Source organism: Populus trichocarpa, chromosome 5, assembly GCF_000002775.5.
Source record: "Populus trichocarpa isolate Nisqually-1 chromosome 5, P.trichocarpa_v4.1, whole genome shotgun sequence".
Taxonomy (NCBI): Eukaryota; Viridiplantae; Streptophyta; class Magnoliopsida; order Malpighiales; family Salicaceae; genus Populus; species Populus trichocarpa.
In genome coordinates, this window is record NC_037289.2 from 14,793,116 (window position 1) to 14,807,118 (window position 14,003).

The 14,003-nt window shown below is 34.8% G+C and overlaps 1 long non-coding RNA gene across 5 annotated transcripts; it reads right to left on the reverse strand.

The window, feature by feature from the left end:
* Positions 1 to 6,036: 6,036 nt before the first annotated feature.
* LOC112327497 (uncharacterized) lies at positions 6,037 to 8,905 on the reverse strand. Of its 5 annotated transcripts, none has more exons than XR_008059195.1 (3): positions 8,663 to 8,905; positions 6,606 to 8,185; positions 6,037 to 6,515 (listed from the first exon to the last, which is right to left on the reverse strand). It is a non-coding gene; the product is annotated as an uncharacterized LOC112327497 (long non-coding RNA). The 5 variants fall into 5 exon arrangements; XR_002981788.2 differs by having other exon boundaries at positions 6,606 to 8,522; XR_002981787.2 differs by having other exon boundaries at positions 6,606 to 8,548.
* Between the last annotated feature and the right edge of the window lie 5,098 nt (positions 8,906 to 14,003).

Below are 14,003 nucleotides of genomic sequence, written 5' to 3' on the forward strand. Positions count from 1 at the left end.
CCTCATTTAACTATTATTAAAACTCTTACAAACTCTAAATCCTAGTAGCCTAAATCCTAGTTGATATTGAACTTCAACACTGCCCCTCAATATCAACTGTTATCATTCTTCATAACTCCCAGCATATCTCTCATCTTTGCAAAAAAACATCATATTTGAGTGATTTTGTGAAAATATCTTATACTTGGTCTTGAGTCTTCACATACTTGACTTCAACTTTCTTATTTGCAATGCAATCTCTTAGATAATGAAATCTTGTGTCGATGTGCTTACTTCTGTCATGAAAAACTGGATTTTTAGCTAATGCAATGGCTGATGAGTTGTCTATATAAATCTTTATAGGCTTCTCTTATGGCATTTGCAACTCCTTCAATAATCTTCTTAGCCATATGGAATGACAAACACAACTATATATTCAGCTTCACAAGTAGAAAATGTGACAATAGATTGCTTCTTTGAACTCCATATGAAAGTTGTGTCTTCCATGTAGAAAACAAAACCTGTAGTGATATTTATATCATCCATATCTCTATCCCAATCACTATTACTATAACCCACAAGATCAAAGCTATTAGAATCATCGTAGAATAAGCCAAAATCTACGGTACCTTTGATATATCATAGAATTCGTTTCAAGGCTTTGAAGTGAGTCATAGTTAGTGTCTCCATAAACCTACTCACAAGTCTTACTCGATAAAGAATATCTCGATGAGTGTATGTCAAATATCTCAAACTCCCAACTAAGTTCTTGAATGTTGTAAAGTTTATCTTCTCCCCTTCATTATTCTTTGACATCTTCACTCCACACTCGACTAGAGTATTCACTTTTGCACAATCCTCCATTTTGAATTTCTTGACAATCCCCCTTGTAAACTTCTCTTGATTCACAAAGATTCCATCTTCTCCTTGTTTGATCTCAATCCCTAAGTAGTAGGACATGAGACCAATATCTGTCATCTCAAACTCCTTGATCATTGCTTCCTTGAAGTCTCCAAACATTTTTGGATTATTTCCTGTAAAGATTAAGTCATTCATATACAAACATATAATAATTGTATCACCACTTTTTTTTATCTTTACATAGATAGCATATTCATGGGGGCACTTAACAAATCTATTTTTTTAGGAAATAGCCATCAATACGACTATACCAAGCCCTTGGAGCTTGCTTTAATCCATACAAGGCTTTATTTAACTTTAAAATATTATCTTCGTGTCCCTTTACTTCATAACTCATAGGTTGCTCAATGTAGATCTCTTCTTCAAGAAAACCATTAAGAAAGGCTGATTTGACATCCATTTGATAGATTCTCCATCTATGTTGGGCAGTAGTGGCAATGATTAATCGAATGATCTTTGTTGCTACCCAATTTTTGACCTATCTTTTTTATAAAAAATTTCAAAAATCCAAAAATAGCGAAAAACAACGAAAATAAAAAAAATATGTTTTTTTAATATATTTGCATCTTTTTTAGCATTTTCAGCAGTCTCAAAAGAATTTAAATTTTCAAAGGTCTTTTGAACGCGTTCGAATTTTCACACTTCATTTTTAAAATCATTGACTTTCCTCATTGAGTTGATATTGATATTGCTCATTTTAAAAAAAAAATACAAAAAACAAGAAAAATCAAATTTGCAAAAAGAAAAGAAAAGTTAAGGGACCAAGTTTGGGGACCCAACCACACTTCTCCTATAAATACCACTAAACCAACACATACCAGAAGGGGCAATTTTGAGAGACCGGGGGGAAATACCAAAAAAGAAAACCTAAACCTAAACCCATCTCTGCAGAAAGCCGCCACCCCCTCCCTTTTGAAAAACCAGAGAACCAAGGCAGCCGCCCCTGTCCCCCCCTGCCATTTTCGGCACCTCCTACCTGAGCCAGTAACCTCTCCCTGCACACAGACCTTCCCCCTCTCATTTTCTCCCTCGTTGCAACCCCTCCCCCCATTCATTAACCCGGACCTGTCTCACACATAAAAACAAAACCATTTTCCCCTTTTCCCTAACTCTTCCCCACACACGCTCGGCCACAACCTCCATCTTCCCTCTCCAGTCAGCTCAACTTGCTCCCCATTTCCCTACACACTAGCCTCTTCAGACTAGTCAAGACAGCCCCCTCACTCTCCTCTCAGCACCGTCCTCACCGCCGGAGATCTAGCAGCCCACAGATCCCCATCTATTCCCTCGCCGTCGACCACAATGGAGCTTCCCTCATCTGCACTGACCGGCTTCCATCGAAGCCTCTTAGCTGACACCAACCCAAGACCAGCCCGAACACAGCAACGCCCACAGACCCAGATTTGTCCGCCGTCTTCCTCCAGCTCCTCCCACACAAACATCGTCCCCTTCCTCAGCTGCCAGATCTGCCGCTTGAAGAAGAAGGAAAGAACAACAAACCAGACCCGAGAGCAAATCTGGATAAAAAAGAAAACTTAAAATCAACTGTTGTTTGTGCGTTTTTCTCTTGTTACACATGATAGTGATCTTCACCGCCAGCAGGGAAGGAAAGAAATGAGGAAACCATTCGAGATCCCCCTATTTGCTTGGACTTTCTCTATGGGGGCGCGTGGGTTCACGAGCCGTCAGTGGTGGCTGCGCGTAGAGAAGATGTGCCGCCACTGTTCCCGTGTCCAAAAACCTTCCAGCACTATTCTCGAGGTTTCTTCTTTTTGTAATTTCCAGACGTTGATGTGTATATTTAGATTAATGTTGTTTCATTCATTTTGAATTTTTAATTTCTGTTATGTTGTAACATGTAATCATGGGTGTATGTGTAAAACATAGTAAAAGAGAATGTGTTTTTGTATTTTTTTTAATGATGTTTTTTTATGATAAGACCACAAAGACAAAAGAAGAATTTAATGTTTTGATTTGCTCACGGTTAAGGATTATAAACTTTAATATAAGTCGTATTCCTGATATCCGATGAAAAGACAAAATCTTTAAACTTCTTTAACATATCAAAACCACAAAGCAGCTTACCTCAGGTAGGGTGCGCTAGGGGTGCTAATACCTTCCCTAGTCACAACTAGTTCCTCACCCATGAATCTCTAACAAGACCAGTACACTCAGGTTTCCTAGTAACCTCTTAATGAAATACTAGGTGGTGACTCCCAAAGAACAAGCAAACTTACAAAAATCACCATAGATGTCGTGTGGGGACGTGCGACAATCTCCAATCTATCAATAGGAGCAAAAACCTCTTCATAGTCAATCCCATGCTTTTGACTATAGCCTTTTGCCACTAATTGTGCCTTGTATCTCTCAACCTCTCCTTTAACGCTTTTCTTTTCTTTATAGATTCACTTGACACCTATTGACTTATTTTCATTTGGTTTATGAACCAATCTTCATGTGTCATTCTTCTCAATTGATGCAATCTCCTCATCCATAGCAATTCTTCATTTTGCATCCTTTATTGCTTCTTCAAACACTACAGTATCACATTTAGCAAGATGACAATATAGTGTTACATCATCAATAGGATTAGTTACCTCATATAAGTCATCAAAGCTCCTCATCTTTCTTGGTAGACTTGGTGGAGTGCCACTACTTGAGTTTTCATTAGAAGAAGAAGAAGAAGTTGAGCTCATTGGTGTTTGTGGAGGTGTGACTATAGGTTCTTGATGATCTTCATATATTTCCTCCTCTTCATCAAGAATCGGTATGAAGTCATATTTCTCACCATCATTTACCTTCCAATCCCATGCTCCTTCTTTATTGAACTCAACATCTTTACTAATTACCATATTTCCTTCATTAGGGTTGTAAAGCTTTTATCCTTTAGACTTTTGGTCATAAGCCATAAAGATCATCTTTTTGCTTTTGTCATCTAGCTTGGTCTTTACTTGATCATCTACATGCACATAACCAATGCTCCCAAAAACTTTCAAGTTAAAGACACTTGGCTTTTTTCTACTCTATGCTTCTTGTGGAGTTATGTCATTCAAGCTTTTAATATGACATCTATTTGACAAGTAGATAGCACAATCTATAGCTTCATTCCAAAACTTTTTAGGCATTTTCTTGGTTTCGAGTATGTTTCTCGCCATGTTGATGATTCTATTCTTTCTCTCTACCACACCATTTTGTTGTGGGGATCTAAGCATCATCAGGAGTCTCTTTATACCATGATCTTCACAAAACTCATTAAAATCATTTGAACAAAATTCACCCTCCCTATATGTCCTAAGTGATTTTATAGAATAATCACTTTCCTTTTCAACTAATATTTTAAACTTTTTAAAATAACTAAACACATTAGACTTTCCTTTTAAGAAATATACCCAAGTCTTTCTACTATAATCATCAATAAAAAGTAGAAAATATAAATATTTACCAAACGAACATGGTTTGTAGGACCACAAACATCGGCATGTATTTTTTATAGAGGTTTATTTGCTCTTGATGTAGACTCCTTTGGAAAACTCTTGCAAAATTACTTGCCCATTAAACATCCTTCACACAACTGATTTGGATATATAATGGATGGTAGACCCTTCAACATCTCCTTTTGTGCCATCATCTTCAAGCTATCAACGTTTACATGCCCAAGTCTTATATGCCAAAGCCAAGTTTCATCTTTCACATATGCATTTAGGCATTTAGGCATGTTCGTCTCTATATTTAGTAAGAACATTCTATTCTTTGTCATGGCTACCTTTGCAATCATATCTCATTTAGTGTCAAGTAATGTCAAAGTACGATCTTTCATCTTAATCTCATATCTATTCTCCAACAATTGTCCTAAGCTCAATATGTTGCTTTTCACTGTTGGTATATAATAGACATCACCAATAAATTGATGACTTTCATCTTTCAATTTAATCAAAATCCTACATTTTCCTTTGATGGCAACCTTTAAATGATCTGCAAAGGTGACATTACCTCTAATTGCTTCATCAAGCTCCATGAACTTATTTTTATCTTCACACATGTGATTATTGGCTCTATTATCTAGGTACCACATGTTCTCTTTGTCTTGCATTCTCTCATTATGCATTAATAGTAGTGGCTTCCTTCTCTTCTTTATCACAAGATTTGCATTCTCCTCAACCCTTTTGGTTGAACTCCAGCAGTCCCTAGCATAATGACCTGTCTTTTGACAATTACAGCATTTAACTTTTGATTTGTCAAACCTGTTGTCAAATCTGGATCTCGAATTGTTACTGCCAGTTAAACCGGTTGACTGGTTCCCTTCATTCAGTCGACCATTTGATCTGTTGAGGCTTCCTCGGCCTCCTCTTCCAAATCTTCATTTTCCTCCTCCTCCTTGGGAATATCCAGAACCATCTTGCTTTGAAAAAAGTGCTTGTGCACTCACATCCTCTTGAATCTCATTGACTCTTTCCTCATGGGCTTGTAATTTTCCCATAAGACCTTGTATTGAAAGAAAATCCATATTTTATGACTCCTTTATCGCGACCACCACATAATAGAACTTCTTTTGCAGCGAACATAAGATCTTCTCTACCACAAGTGTCTCTTCGATCATCTCCTCATATGTCTTCATTTGATTGTATATGGTCAATACTTTTGCAAAGTATTCTGAAATATTCTCTTATTCAAGCATATGTAACTTTTTAAAGTTACCATGTAGTTTTTGTAGACATATCTTTCTCACATTGTCAGCTCCTTGGTTTGATTCTTACAAAACTTCTCATGCTTGCTTGGCGGTGGTTGTGTTGGCCACTATCTCAAAAGTGGTGTCATTCAAACATTGGTGGATGATTGTTAGTGCTAGTTGATCCTTCCTTCATGCCTTTTGCACAACCTCCCTTTGACTTGGAGTCAACATTGCTCCATCTATAGGCTCCTCAAAGCCTTTTTCAACTGTCTCTCATACATCTTGGAAACCTAGCCAAGCTTTTACTCGAATACACTAAGTTTAATAGTTGTTCTTTGTCAACCTAGGACACGGAAATTGCAATTTTGAATTGGCCATGTTAAATAATCAAACCTAAGATTTGATATCACTTGTTGAAAAAGAAGGATAGGGTGTGGTAGCTAATTTATAAGAACAAAGCTAAAGAATAAAAAGAATGAGAGGAATGATATTTTATTAAGAGTTTTCTCAAAAGATACACCTTTATAACTTTTCTTTATCTCTCTATACTTGTGTATAATGCTTAAGATTACAAGTCTATTTATAGACCTTAAGTCCTAGATAATCAAGAAATTAAACTATTCAAAGGAAATCCTAATCTAATAAGAAATGTTACATTCTAATTAAATAAAAATTCTAATAAACTAGTTTATTATAAATCCTTCTTCATTAAAAATTTCTATATTAACTAGGATTCTTTCTTTAGTTAATATTCAAATTCTTACCAACTTTAAATTTTATTAGCCTAAATCCTAATTGATATTCAACTTCAAGAACCTTCATTGTCACAGCAAGAACAACAAAAAGGGTTGCCTTCTAGTCGTTGAGCTGCTGCTGTGCATGAGAGAACAAATTGGTATATCATCTCGACCAAAAGACAGCTTAAATATTGCTATAGGTCGGTCACCTGCACAAATTTTTAGGAGATGTCAAGATCTTTCCTGTTTCAAAACGGGGCAAAAGCTGGAGAGATGTCTCCCGACATGTTTAAAACTACCTCAAATATGATCAGCAAGATGACCTGAAGAGCTTCAAAGAATGCTTGAAATGGCTTTCTCATTCCAAGTGGCAACTTCTTTTTACTGTGGGTGGATCTTCATATAGCAGTTTTAATGGCTTTAAATCTAGTAAGGTTCCTCCAAATGTGATGCCAGACATGCTCAAAACAGCAAGTGATATGATGAGTAAGATGTCACCAGAAGAGCTTCAGAAAATGTTTGAAATGGCATCTTCTTCGAGAGGAAACGGTTCAGTTCCGGCTATCTTCAACTTTAAACACTGATGGATCAGGTCCGGGTGCTGGGGCAAAACCAACAGAAACTCGAGGAAATTTTGCAGTTAATAGGAATAATGGCATCAGTGGAACTAGTTCATCAAGCTTTCCTGCCTCATCTTTTGATATGCAAGAACAAATGAGAGACCAAATGAAAGATCCAGCTATGCAGCAGATGTTCACGTCAATGATGAAGAATATGAGCACAGAGATGATGGCTAACATGAGTGAGCAACTTGGAATAAAACTCTCAAGAAGATGTAGCAAAAGCTCAACAGGCCATATCATCTTTATCACTAGAGGACATGGATAAAATGATGCGATGGGCTGATAGGATCTAAAGAGAAGCTGAAGGTGCAAAGAAGGCACAAACTGCTGATGCAACGGTTGCAGATAAAATGTTTATACTCACTGCGGTGTCTTTGCAGGTAAAACCCACTAGTTTCTGATGCAACGTTTGTTGAATTTGCCACATGTTGAGCTTAAGCTTGAGCTTGCATAAAAAGCATTAGTGTAGATTAGTTGAGCCTGCTGAAGTGCATGCTTTGTTAACTGCTGCTGCTGCTGATGATGATGAAGAAGAGTTGTGAGGATAACCAAGGATTGACAGAATATTTCTTCCACCAAATGGAGACGAATTTTGCTCAGGCACGGAGACAGAGTTCTTGGATTGCTGAGATGATTAGCTGCCTTTGTTACTTATGCAATTGGATGTCCTTGGGCTTCCACCTGCACTTTTAGAAAATTAAGGTTGTGGGGGGATCCGATCACCACTGGAAGAGACGAGGATTGGTTACTACTGAGATTCGGTTGCCCTTGTGGAGAAGCATATGATTATTGGCTAGCTGCAAAAGATATCTGAGTGTTACCTTGTTGGGTTTTGCCTTGCTGTTGGGGAAGGTTTTTGAGGGTCAATAAAGATGAGGCTAGAGACGAAGAAAGAACTTGAGAGGTTGTGATCCTCACGGAACTTTTCCACTGAGGAGAGTGAGCTGGGCTACTGCTGCTTTGAACAAGATTTTGAGGAAATTCAGAAAATGCATTAGGGAACTTGGTGGCTATAAATGATGATGATGATGAAATATGATCTGAATAAACATTTCCTTTACTAGTTGCTAGTGTTTTACTATGAGTGGAAGCTGCAGCTACAACTGCAAATTGTTGTTGCTTCTAAAGCCCGAAGGATTTGTTGATTCCGTTGCTACTGCTGCAGTAGCTTCGTGTTAATTCAATGGGAAGATAAAAGTGGGCCATGAAAAATATTATTATGATCACCAGGGGGGCAAGGCTTGCTGAAGCAAAATCTGCAAGGACATAAAAACAGAAAAACAATATGTTATTAGCATTGTTTGATCCTTAAAGGTTTGTGCCGAATGGGACCGATGAGAAGTTTGATGGCATTGGATCTGATGCAGTTGGCATTAAGGGTCACAACTCTGCTGTAGTTGACATTGATAGCCATAAATTTGATGCTATTAACATTGATAAAGACTTGGTTGGTGATGAAAAAGACATTGAAATAGCTACAAGTGATGGTTTGGTTTCCAGCAAAGTAGATCCCTCGATGGAACAGTCAACCATGGGAGCAGACTTGGCCAACCGCCTCAGACCTTCAATGAGCTTTGGAAGGTTCGATGCCACCTAGCAGTGAACAGCCACACACATAACTGGAGATACGAAGATAGCACAAATAGGGTGGGCATCTTCCTTCTTGTTTAAAATCTTCAAAAAAACAAACGTACAGTTGTATTAAAACAAATGATGAATGGAGGCATACATACCTGCTAAAGAGCTATGGATACCATCTATCTGGTGGAGGCCGTGCTGACGGTCAAGGAAGAAGAAAAGGTTGTGCTATTTACGGCAGAAAGAAAGGTAATTTAATGGTCTTTTATAGCCACACCAGGGACCCTAGCCTGATTACAAAAGAAGAAGAAAAACCCTCCTATTTTGTGATAGAAAGGTCGGCTGTGCAAGGTACTTTTCGTCTTCTGAAACAAGTACATGGGAAGTTAAAATCTTTCATGTTCAAGTCATAGCGAAAGGCAATAATTCTTGTTCTATAATACAAAGTGGGTTCTGCACTTATTTCTTTCCCCTCTCTCTCAGCAATTCATTTAGGAAATGAGGACATTAACAAAGGATGGAGGCACGGTAACCAAGACAAAAAAAAAAAATTCCTATAAGCAAAGTCAGTTTGTGCCAAGTTCTCTACGACAATGTTCAAAAATAAATTATACTGTACGCGCAGTTTTAAGGTAAAGAATGCTTGAACTGGAATGAAGGAAATAAATCATCAAAGAATATGAGTGCAAGCATATTAAGAGAAAAGAAAGAAAAAGAATCAAAATCTTTAATATGATAACTCAATAACCGCTAGCAGGAATTATGAATGAATCGCACCATTAAATTCAAGATAATAATACCTTCAAAACAAGATGTCATAATAATCACTTCTAGTGAAAAACAAATTCTTATAGGCTAAGTCAAAGTTATTATTCATGCATAGAAATAAATTTTATTTGATCCCTAAAATATATAATTGTTTTAAATGAGATACTGAGATTTAATTTTATTATTTGATTTCATAAATATCAATCAAAATTGTTCTATAAATTTCCAATTTTAACTATTTTATTTTATTTTCATAATAAAATATATCTATTTATTATGAAAATTTAATATGATCAAATCAAATTTTAGTCAAAAATATATTTAAAGTATAAAACTCTCTCAACTATATTTTCAAGACATGCCCACTTATTTTCAAATGTAAGTGAACTTGTCTCAAGGGAGGATTTCTAGAAACCAAAATTTTCTACCAATCAAATTTCACCTGTGTTATTTTTATTTTACTTTTACATGAAAGGATAAAATAAAATAAAAATATTTTGACATGAAAAATAAATGAGCCTTCATATATTTATTGGTCAATGAAAGATTGATATATGGGATGAAATATTCAAGATATCTTGTCATAAATGCAAAATTTCATCAATAAAGATCAACTAATAAAATCATATCATGTGGCATTGAAAAAAAACATCAGATCTCCTACAAATCTCTATAAATAGAGGGCCTCAACTTAGAAAAAAAATGAGGATTCTTAGAGATACAAATTTTCTTCAAGACAAGCTCTCAAGTCTCTTTTATCTATGCTTGAAGTATACAAAAAATGAGGTTCTACTAGATCAAACCTAAAAGCTTCTCATTAGAGTTCTTCAACAACACTTTAAAGACAAATCAAAGGTACTCTTCAAAGTATCAAATCTCACTTCATAATACACGTCTAAATTCGTATTCTTACAAATCACAAATCTTGACTTGATTTCACAAATAAATCAAGTCACTATTTATCAAATCCAAAGGAAAAATCAGAGGATTGTTTATTCTTTTTGTAAGAATATTTTAAATAGAGATTGTAATCAATCATATATTTAATAAAATCAAATATTTGTACATATGTGCTTATCTAATTTCAAGTGCTCAAAATTATGTCTACATAGACACAATCAAGTTTGTTGCGAGTTGTATATCTTAATTGATGCGGTTCAACCATGAATTTCACATGATGGGCTTTGGTTTTGTGCTTAGGTTTGATAGGGAGGCAATTCGATCAAGATTGTCTTTTTCCTTGGGATTTAGCTTATGTTCCATTCGGCCATGATGGGTTTTGGGCATGGGATAGTTTTAGCTAGCCTTGGTTTGTGTATGATGATGGGTTTCGGTCCAATCTCTTTAATGGTTCATTTGACCAAATTAGGTCAGCCCATGTATGGGTCTGATTTAGGTAACAAATTAAGCTTGTTAGGAGCTTGTATCAGGTCTGATTAGGGTTATATTAATGAGTATGAGTTTGGGCTACATGGGGTTCAAAATTGGCTTGGGCTAATTAAGATGTAGAGATCCTTTTCTTACAAAGATCAGTGAAATATTCTCCTAAAATTGAAAGAGATTCATTCATTATTGTCCCTATTATTTAAGAGAATATTTAGCAACAAAGAAGAAAGTTTTCTAGTAATGCAAGGAAACTAAAGGAGCATTTAGATATGAATCCTAAACTTGGAAGGATTATTTAATGCTAAAGATTTGATTCTTCTAGTCAAGAAAGGAATGTGAATGGGTGGCTACAAGAGGAATTAATTTCTAAGAATGTTTTTCATATTCTAAAGGGAAATCCTAGTCCTACAAGGAAAGTACATTTCAGCAATTAAATTCCTATTCAAATCAAATTTTCTAGAATCTAAAGGACTTTAAAAGTTGGCTAACCAATCCTAGAGTATTTAGGAATGTGGATCTCGGCTAAAGGTTATTTAAGCTAAGGAATTAAGATATTTTATCTTGTTTTTCTTTCTATTATATGCAGTATCAACAAGCTATTATCCAGACTTGTTGTTTTCATTTATTATTTCTATGTTTAAGCTTAATACTTTGGATTTCAGCTAAGATCTGAGACTTGTTTGGATCAGGATTTGGGCTTACTAGTAAAGGTTTTAGGTTAATTTCTGTAGGTGGGTCAATTCAGCCTACAAGGGTAGATTCATTAGGGTTAATTTTTTAGAACTATTTAAACATATGTTAAACCTAAATTTCAGCACCTTTGATGAATAATACTTTTAAACTTTTCAGTTTTAATGTGTGTGAGAGATTCTTGCATTCTTTGGTTCTTAAATGAACTGATTATAACTTATCAAATATTAACTAGTTTCGAGGTATCATTCGACTTCATTCTAATAGTGTTGATGTCTTGAGACATGTTTTCATTATGTCACACTCCTATCAGATCTCTTTTGACTTTCTGAGATCATATCTCAACATTGATTATAAGTTGTGTGACCATATGATCATGAGGTTCACATCATTAATAGTTATCTATCTCTCAATTTTTCAATTTAATCTATAATTACTGTTAATAACTTTTTTTAATTTATTATTACAAATTACTCTCGATTTATTTAGTTAAATACATATATAAAATGTTTGATTGGCGATTATAATTTTTTCATGGTGTCAAGAAATATAATGTAAACGCTTGCGCATTATTATTATTTTTATGTTAAAAAAATTAGCTTGCAGCAAAACATGGGCAAATATACTCTACATCTCTACTTGGAGCAAGATTTATTTAGGAAAATACCCACACAAGCTTACTGCTTGGAGGCGAATGATTAAGAAATCTAAACAATATCTGTGGAAGTCTTCGAAACTCAATGAAGAACATTTGCAATAGGCACAATTAAGTTTCATTGGAGTCTTCTAGGAGGAGTATGCATGCTTATTTTACTACTTTTAACTTGAAAATTTTCGCCAATTAGCTAGAAACTACCTATACCAATGGTGCAAATAAGTAAATGTTGTTTTTCCAATTATACGAATGTCGATCGTGCTATGTCTTGTTGCAAACAATAGAGAAGGGCTAGAAAAGATAGTTAGTCCTCTAAATATATGCCTCTATGGCACTTTTGGTTGGAAATTAAGTAACCATGCATGGAAACTGACTATAAATAACCCAACAAAAATGCATTCTAAAGCACAAGCAGTGGCGAAGCCGCATAGGGGCAAAAAGGAGCAGTTGCCCCCTTAATTTTTTTTAAAATATTTTTTATATTAAAATATTAATATAATAGTTTGGTGAGGGGTATGTCTCATTACCCCAAACTTTACCCTTTTCTTTCTTTTTCTTCTACTAACTAACCGACCGAGAGCCCTTTTTTCCTTTTGAGCTGTTGTTCCTTGCCTCTCTCCCTTATGCAAATTTCTCTTCAAGTCCAGTTAAGCAAGTAACCTCTTTTACTTTATACTTTAGGTAAATTTCCTTCATCTTTTCTATTTGTTTCATTGTCTAATTTTAATTTTATTCTTTTATAATTAGTTATTAAAAATATTAGGGTTTATGATAATTTAGGGGTTTTGATATGAATATGTTCAAATATGTTCAAAATAAATGTTGGAATCTACTAACTTAATCAATTAAATGTTTCTTTTCTTATTATAAAGGAATAAATTAATGTTCATACAAAACCACTATTCTTGGCATCTCTTGCATTGGCAGAGTAGTTTATTGAAATTTAACATTTTCACATGATTTGTTTGTAAGTTAAATATCAAGTAGAAAGCATGTTTTTCAAGCAATGTTCCTCTTACACAGACACTAGGCAAACAATATGGTTTTTCATTTTGTTTTTAGCATGGTAGTCCAACCTGGATTAGAGCTTGATTTAAATTTAACTAAGGTCTCTTAATTCACTATAATCATGGATTAATTATGGTGATAAATCAAACTATAATATATTGATTGTCATTATATATCACATATTTGTTTGTAAATTAGTTGTTAATGAGATACTTGGAGTTAGGAGAGGGCATGGATTTAAATCTCATAAGCTACACTTTTTTTCTCTCGGTATTTTCTCTTATTTGAAACTAGAGTAGTATTAAAACTTGTTTCACATATTTGACTTAGTGAGTTCATATAGTTTTTTTGTGTGTGTCTAGAAATGATTAGGTTAATTTAATCAACATACTTATTATATGCATATAGATATGAATTGAAACGAGTTTTGATGAATTGATATGTATTTTTCTATGAATTTCATATGAAAGATTTAGAATTATTGTGTAACTCAACTGACTTTTGTTTAACAACGAATTATTATGTAGTTGTGTTAATTATTATGTAGACATTAATGATGATAAAAAAAAACCAGCAAGTTCATCAATTAAATTAACGTGTCACTAGACAAGTATTTTAAGCGTAAATCCCTTGAGGATAAAGACTCATTCAAAGCTTCAAGTCATGTAACTCAATCCAGTTCAAAGAAAAGTCATATTGAAATCAACCTCGACACTCTCCTTGCTGACCCTGGCTTAAAAAGACCAATTTATGAATACCATGTAAATGAAAGGGATACAATCTGAAGAGCTTATCTACAAAAGGGTCCTTGTCAACATTCACGTTGTGATTTTCCTCAAAAACAATTTGGGAATATATCAACACTATGACATTTTAATTCGTCTTGGTTTGGTGCATACTCAACACGGTTAGAGTACAACATAGCCAAAGATGCTGCATTTTGCTTGTATTGTTACGTCTTCAAGTCAAAAGGGGGTGTTGATTTGTTT